This window comes from Lonchura striata, chromosome 1 (assembly GCF_050655825.1).
Source record: "Lonchura striata isolate lonStrDom1 chromosome 1, ASM5065582v1, whole genome shotgun sequence".
Classification (NCBI taxonomy): domain Eukaryota; kingdom Metazoa; phylum Chordata; class Aves; order Passeriformes; family Estrildidae; genus Lonchura; species Lonchura striata.
The window spans coordinates 87,927,130-87,942,298 of NC_140703.1; the positions used below are offsets into that span (position 1 = coordinate 87,927,130).

The 15,169-nt window shown below is 38.5% G+C and overlaps 1 protein-coding gene and 1 long non-coding RNA gene across 35 annotated transcripts in view; one reads left to right on the top strand and one right to left on the bottom strand.

Annotated features, from left to right (window-relative positions):
• Window positions 1–15,169, bottom strand: part of INPP4A (inositol polyphosphate-4-phosphatase type I A) — a 107,794-nt gene that overhangs the window by 73,105 nt on the left and 19,520 nt on the right. For 2 of the 33 annotated variants that reach the window (XM_085557796.1, XM_085557630.1), the window contains exon 1: window positions 5,763–5,903. The exons of the other annotated variants lie outside the window; for them this stretch is intronic. The gene's annotated coding sequence lies outside the window, so the exon portion shown is untranslated. Of the gene's footprint in view, window positions 1–5,762; window positions 5,904–15,169 lie in introns of those variants that run through there. 33 annotated transcript variants of the gene reach the window in all.
• LOC146768754 (uncharacterized) overlaps window positions 1–15,169 on the top strand; it is a 33,283-nt gene that overhangs the window by 10,914 nt on the left and 7,200 nt on the right. The window contains exons 2-3 of one of the 2 annotated variants that reach the window (XR_014949648.1): window positions 1–10,073; window positions 10,808–15,169. The exon at window positions 10,808–15,169 is cut by the window's right edge and continues 7,200 nt beyond it. This is a non-coding gene — a long non-coding RNA (uncharacterized LOC146768754). The other variant, XR_014949649.1, reaches the window with a different exon arrangement.

Here is a 15,169-nt window from a genome sequence, read left to right on the forward strand (position 1 = left end):
ATGCCTACAAATGCTGCTAGTGACAATAAAGCACTATGCTAGGAAGAAAAAGCTCTTCTCATTTATCCTGGATACTTGCTCATGACTGGAAGGGGGATCAAATCTTCACACAAATTGAGTCAAATTACAAGAGTTCTTGACTCCTACTTATCACAAATATACCACCACCTAAGAAGATCTTCTCTGGTAAGTGTTCTGTCCTCCATTTGTCTTTCTGCTAAATTTTACATAAAATTGCTATTTAAAGACAACCCTGGTTTTTAAAGAGACAGTTCTTACCTGTGCTAAATTTTTTCTAGCCCACAATAAAATCTTATTAACGGTTCCTTGTGACATTTTGATTTTCCATTAAATTAAAGACTATGGAGATGTTTAGGTATCTTAAATATAAATCCCACTATACAAAACACAGAAAAATCCATATAAAACACAGAAAATAACATGCACTCCTTCTTGAAGTATTAGGAAATACTTGCATCCCCCCCACCAGAAAAGGCAAAGCACTTACAAGGAAGTCACAATGAAGACAACATGGGTGTTGAAACCAAACCCCTCTCTTCCTCAGATCACACACACACACATAGACACTGGCAGCCTTCCCTCACTTCCACACATAAAAGGAGCTGTTGCCTTCACACTCTCCTTGTGCAAATGGAGGTTCATCCTTCCATGTGCCCAACCAGGCACCCCTCTCACTGCTCTCTGTACCCTGAAGGTGCTCATCTCTTTCCACTATAACCATGCACTCTGTCTCACTACACGCCAGCAAAATCTGCCTTTCTTACTATGTACCAGCAAGAATAGTCACTTTTCCAAGCAACTTTCCTGTGTAAAATCAGTTTTCTGTAGAAGTGTCAGCATTATAATATCATGTTCTCATCAGAATCTACAAAGCTATGGGACAATGATGAGAAATCTTCCTTATGCAGGCAAAACCACAAGGGCCACATTCTTCCTATTACTCACTACCTCCTGTTTACCAAAACACAATTGAAAGTCATCTATTTCTCTCAGGAACAGAGAATCATTTGAGTAACTTTTCCCAGACACCCACATTTGAGAGAATGTTTACGACAGGAAGAGCTCACTCTAGCCAGCTCAGTTGCATGCATTTTTATGTCACATATTTAGAGTCATAATATTGAATATTTAGAGTCATGATATCAGATATTTAATGATAGTAATACTTGCGACACAATCCTTTTCATACAAATCCATGTATCATACAGAGCTCAAAAGAGCTCTTCTTCCAAGGTTTCCTGAAACAATAGAGGACACTGTCAACATGGCATTATTTATTTCATGTCCTTTATGTGCATTATACAAATCAATATTTTACCATTTACTCCATATATCCTCAGGAGAAGCCCTTCCAACTGCTTGACAGAAATAACACTGAACCCTGGAAAAAAAATAAACCTTATCCTGTAAGGTCAGACCACTTGTGTCTATTTCTGAAAAGAGACAGAAGAAATCTTTTATAGCAGTATTTTAAAATTTTTATCGTTTGTATTTCAGGAATTTGTGACTTATAATACATTCACCTATCACACACAGGAAATTGGATGAAGTTATTGGCATTTAGACTAATCCAGAGTATTGTAGTACTGTCTTTATTTTTTTTAACAGCAGACTTGCTGTCCAAATAACCTCCATGCTCTGTTACTTCTGCCTGTAGTATCTATCTAAAAAGTAAATTTGAATTAAGGATCATGAACCCACTCCCTTTAAATTGTGTTTCACCTGAACATAGGAGTTCAATTCACAATTATGTGAGACATCAAGCCTACCAATTATGTGCTGTTTATTTAAGCTCACACAGATGAGTCAGAAGTACTCTGCTGCTTTAAAGGCAAAGCATCAATTTGAAACCAAAACTGAGCTAATCCCAGATTTCTGCATCCCTATAAAATACAAGGACAATTCTGCACAGAAATAACATGCCACCATAATCCAGGCCATAACCTCCTTTAACCAGAGCAAAATGAACTACCCTCATCGTTAAAACTGGCTCTGGCTCTGGAGCATGACAGGGGGACTACAGTCATGAAATCAAGTGAAAAGCCCAACCCTGAAGGCAAATGAAAGGCCCATCATTGTTATCCTCAGAGTATAGGCTGTACCATTCACTCTTTATTTAAACCAGCATAAGCTTCAAAATACACAAAGATTTAAACAGACAAAAAAATGAGACTGTGACTTTTTCTGCCTGATGCAAAAGCTGGTGCCACACAATGAGGTGGGAGCTCCTCTAACAGTTCAGGCCTTCCAGGGCAACCAGGACATGTTCACCACCTCCCTCTGTGTCCCCCTGCTTGAACTGCTCCAGGACTAAGTGAAGAGCTTTTCAGGACACATTACAAAGATTTAACAACTCTTTCCCCCTCCTCTTTAAAACCAGGCAACAAATTTAATCCCTCTAAGAAGATGTCTTCAGAAAACAGCCAGAGGGGCCAAGGAGATGCCCTCTAGATGCTTACACTTATACAAGACCTCAAAAATCACTCATGTAAAAATTTTCATCTCTAAAAATTACACAAATAAAATGAGAAGTTCTTCAACAAACAAGATGGTCCAGTACTGTAAAAGGTGCTAGTCATACTGCTCACATGCAAGGATTTTATTTCAATACAACTCCAGTTTACATGGGCTTATTTCAAATGTGCAAAAAAAAGAAACAAAAACTTTTTAAAAAACCCCAACTCATACAATTTTTTACATCCCTCCATTTTAAATTCCTATTTGAAAACAGAAATGCTGTGCTGTTCTCTGACAAGGATGTACTACACAAAAACTAAGAAGCTGCTTTTTCATACATTGCAGAGTCCTTTCTCAGGAAGTCTAATGTCAAACAGCATATCACCATAGAAAATATAGCAATTTTCCCCATTTTTTCTGGATAAAAACTATAAATCCTTATTCAGTGCATGAGCCATCTTTTACTCTGTGTAAAATTCAGCTTCTGACACAGCAGTGGTCCAGTTTGGACTGATCATTAGCTAAAACTGTAATACAATAAAAAAATATCACTCATATTAAAGATGCCTCCCATAAATGAAATTAATTGCAATGACAGGATTGGATTTCCTCTAAGTTCTTCATCAGTCAAGGCTAGTTATAAATCATTGTTAATGCAGCTTTTGTGTAAAATAGGAGAGTAAGTGCTTCCTCTCACTAAAGAATTTTGGAGAAATGCTTTCTTTTCTCTAGGGTCCTAATTTCTCTACATACTAGCCACAGCAACAGCTCTGTTTCCTGCAGCTATTTCCCTCTGTCATGGCAGGAAGAGGTAGAACAACATGCCCAAGGACGATGCCGCTGTCTGTTTTGAAATTTCTGCTCAAGGACTGAGAGAGCAGAACACATAAGAGATCAGAATTAATCCAGCAGCTGCCAGGAAGGCTGACAAAGGGCTCTGAGTAACACAGAGCATAGCCACAAAAGAAGCCACCAAAAAAAAAAGCAGGTCTTACAAAAGGAAGAAACAAATGAAGGACAGCCCTAACACCCCACCTGTTGTTCAGAACACAAGTAGCACAAGGAGCAAAAGGGAAGTGCTGAACTACTTGAGCTTTGTGGCATTCAAGGCTTTCCTAGGTGGAAAACCTACCAAGGGGAGAGAATCTACACCTGAGCAGCTAAAGTGAGAATCGAAAAGGGGGCTTAAATTTCAGCAGGAAGCTCACAAAAGCTTTAGAAAGGCAAAAATAACAAAGCATGGCTCTGTAGTAATGCAGAGATGAGGAAAACAGCCGTGACATCCTGTTGGTTAGGAACAGGAGGGGAGAACAGGGAGCTGGGATCTTCTGTTTGCATTTACAGAAAAAAAGGCCAAGGATATCATCAACTCTCACAATTCAAGTCCTGCCAAAAGTGCCAGTGAAATAATCCAAATAGCCTCTGCCACTTGTTACCTTTGCAGCCTAATACAAAGCTATCTTAAGGTAACAAAACCCAACTTTCAGGGTGCCTAGAGAGCAGACTTTGACAAACCCTGTCATACTTACTGCAAAATCCCTCCATAGAAGGATCAAATGCAGCTGGTTCCTTTGCACTTAACACAGATATTATGTACCTAAATGCATACTTCAAGGCAATTGTTTAAGCACAGTTCTGACACAATCTTAAATAACAGTAATTAAGATACAAATCAGTGAAAGAATTCAGACTGTAAAAAATGTTTTATTTCTACTTGTTTAGATCTGGGAGGAGAAGGAGGCTGTCATGTGCCAGAACTTTGTAAGTGAACAATCTCAAAACCAACCCTAACACTGTTTAAACTAGTTTGCATTTACAATGATGTAACATGAGAAATATTTAATATTAGAAACATAAGTCATTAAAATTAGTCAACAAAATTTTTCCTCTGGGAGTTGGGTATCCCTGACAGACATTGTTTTAAATGCTCCTCTCACACTGTAGTTCTCCAAGTTGGATGTCATCAGAAGTACAAAGATACTACATATGCACTAACAGACCTTACTTTCCATTTAATTAAGAAACCTAATCTATTTTAAAAGCAAATTAACACCAAATCTGGTTAATTCATAGCATGAAAGCACTGGACATCAGTAAATGCTATAAACTAGCAAACAGAAGAAGAACATAAAGTATGCTGTCGTTTTTAAATGCTACTAGTACAGCACAATATTTTTTACAGAGAAGATGACAGTCGTCACTTTTATGTAAATTCTACATGGAAATGAGTGGTAATTTCAAGTAACTGAAAGCAATCTAGGAAATGATCAGGTTTTGAAAATACCCTCATTCCCTCATTCTGAAAACAAACACAAGTGATCTGGCTTCCTTATTACTGAAAGCAGCTGCCAACCTCACTGTACTTTAAAAGGAAACTGCTTTGCAAACACAAAATAAATGGGGAATAAAAAAAAAAGAGGAGAAAATTTAAAAATTAAGATAAATCTACTACTGCAGTTCAAAACCAGAATCCCTAGCTTATGAAATATCTTGTGGGGAATATAGCAAATGCTCAAGACTCAGAGGATTCTACATGAGCATAATAAACTATACCAGTCTAACCTACATTAAAATTATAGCACCAAAGTGAATAAAATAGCAGTAAAGCCACTACAAACAAATGTTATACCTACTCTGCGTATGTCAACACTAACTGGAATATATCCCATTTTTTGCATATTACTAATTTTCAGAACATGACATATGTGCTTTTAGTGGCACAAGATGAAAATCACCCCAGTATCTTGAAGTACCACTTATAGTATTTGAAGAAACTGTTTACATCCAGGCACTGCATGCATTACATGCACAGTCCTAGCTTGAATGCTGAAGGCAAAACAACACAGTGGCTCTAAAGGTAAACAATTATTTTGCTACTTCTAACGCAACTGCATTCTTTATTCTATTGACACAGAAATTCAATAAGCAAGAACTAGAGGACAGGAGCACTCCCCAAAGAACAGAGACCTGCTTAAAAACTACTCGTTTTCCTTGCCCTACCGTCTAGCAGCACTGTTTCTTCAAAAGAGGTCTTCTGTCCTTAACATGGCTGCCATGCCTTACATAACACCAATGAATGAGAAAGTAGTTATTTTGTTTCCTAGGACACACACTGCCCATTAGCCATATGATTCTCCATATGGCACAGCAAACAGTCCAGATAAAGCTCTGCAGTAACACAGCTCCAAAGATCATCATCCTCTGAGAATAACAGCAACAGTAATTCAGACTTCACAAGCTCCAAATTCCCTTTGGTACATATTTCAATAAACAGGCATTCTTACCTTAAGAAAACAATGCTAATAATTATAGTGATGCTCAGTAGAGCCTCCTCTGTTTCATCTGTGCTCGTAAAAATGAATCTTGGTGCAACTGTCTGCTGCAGCAGGTAATCAATAATAAAACCTGCTTCTTCTGTTGCCAGAGCTGCTCCATCTGAACGCTAGCTAACGTGAACACTGTCAGTGTGAGTCATACCAGTGACTCAGAGCAGATGCAGAGCTGCAGGAGGAGTTTAAGTTTCAAGGCTTCCTCTCGCTCCAGCTCCCGCTCACACAGGCACTCGCTGCCTGCCTGTGTCTGTGTGTGCCTGCAGACTGCCCCCCCAGCTTGTTCTGGCAGCAGAAGTTGGATTTTATCTTCTGCATAATCTTGGAGAGTTGAGCAGTTTCAGTTTGTTTGTTTTAGGGTTTGGGTTTTTCCCCCCAGAATAGCAATTCTGCTTCTTCACTACAAATATATTTATTGGGAATGCAAAAGATTGCTCAGGAGACCAAGTCAATATCATGGTATGGCAGGTGATGCACTACTACAAGATACATGTGGGCTCACATATCTCGTCAAGAATAGGGGCAGAACTCAAAAAAACCAGGAAAGACTGTAAAGTGGAAGTATTGAGTCTGGGCAATATCCACTTATTCATGACAACTTCAGAGCAAAGTGTCTGATTTCATTAAGTACTCTGGGCATGGCAAATTTGATCTCAAATGCAGGGAGATGAGAGAGCCACAGGAAGGACTGTAAGAAGGGATGCACATGAGCAGAAGTGCTGTGTGCCTGACACCAGTTTAGCAGGGAAAAGAGCCTATAGGAAAAGAGAATAGCTGCATTATAAACTGGAACAGTGCATTTGGGTTTAGGGTTGAGTTCTGGCAGCCACCCCCACATGTATCAATCTCACCAGGCACTGATAATCTAGTCAAAGAAGCATTTTTAACACATATTTATTTCTCAGGCCTGCCAGACTCCCCACCATGAACCAGCAAGAACAGGCACCATGAAGCCAGTTAGGCACTTAATGTTGGACACTTGATATGCACTGCTGTACTGATCCCACTTATTTCTGAAAGGCACATTGTACTAAGCAGTTGCAGTATTAAACAGATTCAGCCTTCAAGAGAGATGAAGCCATCTAGTACTAAGCCATTGGGTTAAGTACATGGAAACAAATTATAGTGGGATGAATCAAGCAAGTATTGTCAAAAGAAGATGCTGGCTGAAGGAACAATGCTACTAAAATGCATAGACCTGCTATACAGCCACTCAGATAAACATCCCAGATAGTCTGGGGAAAAAAACACTTGGTTTATGTCAAAGCATTTACAGCTGAACATTTTCCCTCATACTTAGCAAATGTCCAGTTGGCTATCACCCAGCTAAACAGATTTGTGTTGAGATTTCTCATGGAAAGGCTAATATCAAAGCATGACTTTCATGGGTCTGTCTATTTTGTCATTTTAAAGAATTCCTTCTTTTTCAAAGCCCAGTAAAATGAAAGGCCCATTCAAACCAAGTATGTTTGCAGCACTCTTCAGGACTGTATCTGGCTGTTAAAACTGCTGAACAAACTTTGTACTACTGAGGGTGAATGTTTACTCCATGTATCTCAAAGCAGCCAAGAACACTGCCTTGGCAGGGATCAAGAGGTGAGAAGGAATCAAGCTTGGCAAAACAATTCTTGAAGCATGGTCATGGAGACAGTATAAACAAGGGGGATATAGAATAGCTGGTATCTATGAAGACACACAGAATTAAATTCTTTCCCCTAAAATCATTAGTATTCTATCACTTGGAAAATCTTCTGTTGAATCCTATCCTTTCCTGCAATTTACTAATGACAGTGAATATTTGCTCCTGTTAAGATTCCAAGGCTTTATTTTAATGTTTTAAATGCTTGAATAGGCAAGAGAATGCTAAGAACCACAGCATACCAAGGAAAAAATATAAAACACAAAAAACACAATGGCAGCAACAAAAAACCAAACCAAGACCCCTGGGATTTTAGTAAGGAAAACTAACATGGTCCAAATGGTATCTATGACACAGGCAGAGAAGAAGACAAAACTGCATGATACTTTAAGGATGGTAATTTGTTTTCTCCTGAGAGGTGAGGAGTTGTGTTTTTTGTCTCCTTTAATATATATGGCATGAAATTGTATATCTACATTCAATTTTGTGCTGCTGTCCAGCTAAGAAGGAAGATTTGGATCAAAGCTGACTCAAAGAACTGTTAAAGGCCTCAAAGAGATAAAAGCACACCAAGAGTGAGCACCCACTGTGTAAAATGCATGTGCTTGCCTCAGCTGCAAGTGACCTCATCTACAAATCAGATGTGATTTAGCTGCTGTAGGCAGCAGTTTCCTGTTGTTTAATTGATCAGTCTTTTTTGCTGGACCTTCTGCAGTAGAAAGGGGCTGGGTCAGGGATTGAGAAGTGGGAAAACCTGAAGCTTCTTACCCCAACAAAAGTGAATGTACACAGATACGGATGAAATCTTGACCAGAAATGTAGTAGAGCATTCTGAACTAAACACTGCTACAAGAGATTCTGCATTAAGAGACAGTGTAGACTATTATACATTCTTTACAGTCTATGGATAATGTTTTTTCTTTCTTCACCTTTAGGTGACAAGCAAGCAAAGGCTTTTCTATAGTACCTATTCAGCATGGTACCAGGCTCAAGAATCTTGTTCTTCCTTATCACCTCCCTGTCTCTAGGAATTAATTTGTTTGGAATTATTTTAAAAGCCATCATTAAGCCAGTGATGGTGGAAATGGTTTCCCACAGCCTATTCCAGATTGTCAGATTTCTTATTGACCTGCTTTCTCATGAAAGCTCAGATTGTCCTTATCGAGAACACGAACCTCTAATCCTGTTTCTGAGCCTCATACTTCTTAGGTTATACTGTCTGGAGGTGGGGAGAAAATAGAAAAAAAAAAAAAAAAAAGCATTCATTTTCTTCAAGGACAGACCTGGGTCCTGATGCAGTAAGGCAACTAAACCAGATTGAGGACAACTACCAATATCCACAGTGCCTCCTTCCACCCTCACCCTCCCAGCTTTCCAATCATCTTTTCAACAGCCACACTTTCCGCTGCATCCTAATGTTTTGTAATCTTGTTTTTCTGAGCCCTGTGTAAAGGTAAGAGCTCAGAGACACTAATTTTGAGGAGCACCGACACACATTTTCAAGAGGAAAAGCAGAGCTAATTTCCTGAACAGGCTTATACTCATTTTATCATTGATATAGGCATTAAAATACTTTCCAAAGTACCAGTGAGCAGCCATACATGGAAGTGAGCATCACACACGCACACAGTAGAAGTTCCACCCACTTCAAAAAGAGCATGTATTTTGATAATACATATAGGCAAAAAGTTGGAAACAGAAATATTTTTTTGCATTATCTTACAAACCAGCTGACTGACTTGACACATCCATAGAAAAGAAAAATGCAGAAACTAGATCTCAGAGTCTTGCTTATTAGACTATCAGACTTCCCTTTTGGTGCATCTCACTAGCAGGTTCCTTTCTTCCACCTAATTACCTTTCATGGGTATTTTGATATGCCATGACAAAAGCACTGTTTGTTTCTCAGGAAAATTAAGACTCCTGCTGGGAAAAGTGTCAGAACCAGAATCATTACCCTGGACACACAATGAACAGAGGAAGCCACACATGAAAGCAGAACTTTAGTGATTGGGTATGGGGTGCAGGGAAGAGGATGATGCACTTATCAAAATTATCTCAAGGTTTCTGAAGATAAATAACAGGACACACTGTAGCAGTTGAACTTTTTACCTTCACTACATCATCCACCACTCAGTAGTACCTTGCAGACCTCTCTAAAAAGCTGTTAGCAAAGCAACTCACAAGAGGCTGTAGGAAATAATTTCCTCCACTCAAGTACATCTCTTCACTGGGACCACCTCCTGAAGCTACTGCTATAACCGTGACCCACATAAAATATATTTTTTATGACTCCCTAACAATCCAAAGCTACATAGACTGCAATAGGAAGATACAACTAAGTTACAAGCTGTCAGTAACACACTGCATGCAGATCTCAGAGGGAAGTACTTCTGCAAATCCAATGAAAATGCAAAAGACAACCTAAATGCCCATTTCCTCTTAATTGTCTTTTCCCACCAGATGAAATAACAATCTGCAGAGACTAAGATCAGAGAAATCAGCCAAAACAAGGACACTATATCTCATAGCAACAAAGATGTACTGACCAGATGAGAGACTGGTTTTCAGACACTGCTGTGGCTCCTGCATATACAGACAATGATACATTGCTCAAGCTTGCTTGGGTAAGGAGGACTCTCCAGATTGCTCTTGATGTCAGCATAGTGTCAGCTGATCTTTTGGCAGCCAGCCTGCTCACATCTATCCACTTCTGCTCTCTTTTTCTCTCTAATGCTAACATCTGCCCATGTTTTGCACTGACGGAAAAGGTCAGCAAGACCCTAATGACACATTAAACCTGATAATCAAGCAATGCACCATTTGCAGTTACTGTGTGCCCACTCTCATTCCCCTGATATTCAGAACTCAGTTTCTTCCTAAAAAATCCCAACATAAGGCAAGCGCAGAAGAATCCATAATCTCAAATCTTCCATACGTGTCATAAATTCACTCTGGATAACAGAGAAAGTAAGTCAGAACACACCCAGTCTCCCCAGGCTTCCAACAACATTAAAATTTGTTGTATCAATACAGCCACAAATTCCTTATTCCAAACAATATTTATTTTTCTGTACAAAGCACAACTACCCCTCTGCTGCAAATCAGCATGCTCATTTCCTGTACCCATACAGTCACTTCAATTGAATATTGACCTTTGAATCCTAAGAAAAAAGACATCAAAACAAAACCAGGCTTAAACTCATTTTGAGGCAAATCTGACTTGAACATCACAGTTCTTCACCTTGTCTAACAAAATTCTATACTCTGATGGACATTCTCTAAATCCACTCACTTTGTTCATTCAATATACTCTAAACATTTTCAAACTGAAGTTTTTCCTGTTGTCTCCACGATGCAGGACTCGCCGATCTCATGCTGGTGACCCATGACTGGTAGATTCTTCAAATGCCTCAGAAAGAACAACTGTCAGTGCTGGAGAAAGTGGATGCAAAGACTTATTGCTTTCTCAGTACCATCTGCTGCACTGGGGAAAACAAATCAAAGCCCTGTACGACTGAGTGCAAAGCTAGACATTTTTTATGACTATTCCTGCAGTATTTGTTATAAAATCTACTCCCCATTTCACAAAGAAAAAGCAGCTATAATGTGAGATTTCTGTGGTTGCACAACAGATTTCTAATGTTTTGTGTTGCCTTACCAACTCAACTGTAGTTTTTTTCAAGTAAACCAGTCCCTATTTTCAGTAGGGAAATCATATTTCCATAGGTTCCTAATTAGTAAGGCCATGAAAAGTAACTGCCTATCTAGGCATGCTTACAGGCCTCATTCTCTTATTTCTGTCATTCTTTGCCTTCATTGTGAAAAAAAAAAAAAAAAAAAAAAGTCCTGCTCTTAGTACAGTGTAATAGAGCACTTCACAAAATGCTAGGAGGGTACTCAAATATAAGCTGATCAGTAAAAAAAAAATAAAATTAAAGGCCACAGGGTTAAACCATTTTTCTTCCTTCTCAAAATTCTTTATTTCTCCTTTCAAAAGAAGAAATTATTAAAAATATTAGAAAACAATACAATCATAAAGAGTTATCTGTAAACTCACAACTTTGAAGTCATTATGTATTTGTGGTACACAGGAAATTATTCTCCAGATTAATGACAACAAATAATCAATGGGACCACTCAAAGATTAAGATACTGTACATGATGAGTTGTGCATCCAGAGGGGAGCCCAAGGTGGAAAAGCTTATTAAAAGTGTTGATAATGGAAGTGTTTCTTTCATTATTAATTTAAATTTTAACATTCAGAACTTAATTGATTTGAGATCATTTGGGATTTTTCCTAAAATTAGGTCACAGAAAAAGCTCACTAAAAGTAGCACTGGGGTGTTCCTAATGGGATTTCAAAAAATCTTTATGTCAAAGGCTACATGTCTTATTCTAAGAACAGTCAATTCCAAACCAGCAAACCTACAGAGACAGTAAAAGTAGGCAAGTAATAATGATTTTTAAAAAGAATCGATTTAGAATCTCTTATTAAATGAACCATTTTCTTTTCTGGCAAGTACATAAAAATACTGGTCCCAAAGAGACCCACCAGTTATGACATCTTTTTCCACGTATCTGTTGGAAGAGCAGGTTCTGTGCTCTGTGTGGGTTTCTGCTTTTCTTTTCAATGAGTTTCATTTGTTTATGTATAATCCATAAGCATGCATTAATATATTGCTATATGTTTAGAGTATTTTCACTTCCTAGTAGAGTAAAAGGTCTCTGGCATGGGATGGCTTGGTGAGACCAAGATTAAGGCGTTTGCATCATACAGTGTTTTGGGAAAAGACCAAATCCTTGAATTTTATTTTAACATACAACCTCTTGTTTTTAGTTAAACTGCACCAATCTAAACTGGTAAGATTGCTGGCATCATCTTTTTGTACTACAAAGACAATAAAACAAGTATTTTCTATCAACCTGCTCTCTCCTGTTTCCACCTTCTTCTAATTCTGTGACGTACTTCAGCTCCTCGGAATTGATGGCTACTCCTGCACCTGCCTGATGATGGTCACAGCCCACAGGTCCTGCCACTCTGCACCCCTGAAGCTGCAGCTGTCCTTGCCAGCCTGGCTGGGCCACAGAACCAAAGCTTCCTTCACACAGAGATTCACTTGGTAAAAAGGACAGGTCTCCTGGCTTGCATTTTGCATCCGAGACAACTGAGGATACAGAAAAAGCATGCACCTGGAGATGAGGTCACATTATCCTCATTCCTTGTTCTCTAGATTACCTCATAGCTTTTAACCCAAACCAAAGGAAGGCTGGTCTTCCTTCCCCCAGCTCATTTTAGGTTTTTCTGGGGGACAAGGTGTGGGACTGGATGGCTATGTCTTGTTTTGTTTTTTTTCAAATGGAAGAATGAAGCAGATTGAATCTGAGGCTCAGAGGCACAAGTTTCTAGGGCCTACTTAACTGAGCTGGTAATGATTTTATTCATTACTTGTCTGACATTTTGCAGAGACTTGGGAACTGAATCTTAAGCTCTAATTAGTGCATTTAATATTGGACAAGATTTCTTTAGGATATTACTAAGTAATTCTGGGGTAATGCTTAGTTTTGGAAGGAAGACATCCATTTATCTCCCATCCAAATTTTGTGAAGTTGACTCTAGTCAATGCTGAGCACTTCAAAGAACTATTTAATAAATGACAGTCACATTCCTAGAAAGGTGCACTCCAAACTACATTAATTTTTGCAAGTTGAGGATTTCAAAAATTCATTAAATCATTTAAGAGACAAAGAAGATGAACAGAAAAAAACTGACTATAAACACAAACCCACCAGTACAAATCAGCAAGAGGCACAAAGACAGGTAGTATGAAAACTCTTAATCAATTGCTATATTCCAAAATAGCATTAATTTTCTATTAATTTCTCTTGGGAAAAACAATTCTAATAACCCTCCATGCAAGGCCTTCTGAAACAGACTACAATATATGAACATTTGCTGATTATATGAACAGTAAACAAACAGCAAGCTGAGCAAAGAGGAAGAACACAGAGCATGGAAACCACCTGATCCCCACCCATAACTGTGGAAGGACTCTTTAAATACACAGGCAGTAATTCAATGTTACAGCTGTAGTTAAGATGGAAAAGGAAACAGAAACATTAAAATAAAAGACAAGTAATAGCTATCCTCACATTAAACCAGTTTTAAAAGTATGGGCGTCTCTTTTCTTTTTTTACAGTGGGTCTAAAATAGGGTAAGATTTAAGCAGCACCTGTTTTGGGCAGTTTCTAAATAATCTGCCTGTTTTAGGAATCCATATAATAGACTGAAACCACAGAAATACTGGCTAAATACTATTTCAAAAGAACTTGATGCTTTGTCAGCTTCATATAAATAAGCTAAAAATTTATTTTTATAGACTATAATAGGTAGTCAGCACAAGACTTTTTCTTCTACAAAAATAGAGTATATTTCTTCAACCTGCTCTCTCCCCCCAAAAGAGAAACTGAAGCAATCAGTATGAAACTGGTAGCAATCAGCACCTATATAAAAAAGTGAAAAGGAAATAATAATTTTTTACTTGCATAGAAAAGAAATCCACACAGGAAAGCAACATATTTTTGGTATTTTACTTCTGATCTTTTAGTTTGTTTGCTTTTAAGAGAAGCCTTTTCAGGTCTATTACTCCAATGTGCAAACTCCTGTAATTTAGATACTAAAAAGATGAAGTAGTTAGTTTTTTTCATCAAAAAATGTCCCATTAAGGGAAAAAAAAAAGGAAAAGAAAAAGTGGGAACTCAAAATACTTCATTAAAGAAACAAATTTATTTATTCCTCCTACAGATGCAGCCTGCTAAATAGGAATAAAGGAATATTTAAGTACAGAAGCTAAAAAGTCATGCTTTAAAATTCTGCAATGCCTTTCATCACTTCAATAGGTTGAAACTTACTACAATTCATGCTACCCCTTATATGCAATGTGGAGGATAAATAGACTACATTAACAGGAATGTCCAGGAGAGTCAGAAAATGCACTGTATTCTCTACTTTCTCAGCAAGAAGACAGGCAGAGTGCAATTCAGAGCACCTAAGCTAGGCAGGAGCTAGGCTGCTAACTTAGATTGTGTCAGGAATCACCCCTACAAAGGCAATTGCTTCCCTCTAAAACCACAGAGGGAATGAAGTCTGCTGGCCTACCAACACATAAATTCTGCACAAGAGCTACAGAAATGCTGCAGTAGATTAAGTCAAACAGCTATCCACTAGAAGCAGAGCTCAAAATAGAACAGAGTTGGGAAAAATCTCTGATGAGATTTTGTACAAGATAATATAAGAAACCAAGAAAATGTCAGAGCAGGGGAATCAAGACTCTCAGCAAGGCAAAGATCAATGTTACTATCGACAGGATACATACCAACCTGAGAGCAGTTCTTAGCATATGGTCTTGAAAGAAGAGAAGACAATAGCACTGTGGTGGCTGACTAATTGGCCAAATTGGGTTAGAGAGCAGGAAATGGAGGAGTGATGGCAAAAGTGCACTGCAAGTCATCTTAGGGGAAAGTGTGGCAGGGCAGGAAAAACAGCACACTTAACTCTGATGGGAAAAGATGCAAAGAGGTGGATTTAGGACAGGAGGAACTCAGGCAGAGACAGGCACACATTTCCCCAGGCAAGAGTGAGCTGACTGACTGACAGGCTGCTCAGAGTAAAGAAAGGTGCTTGGAGAAGCTATGACAGTAAAGGGAGAGAGAGGAGACAAAA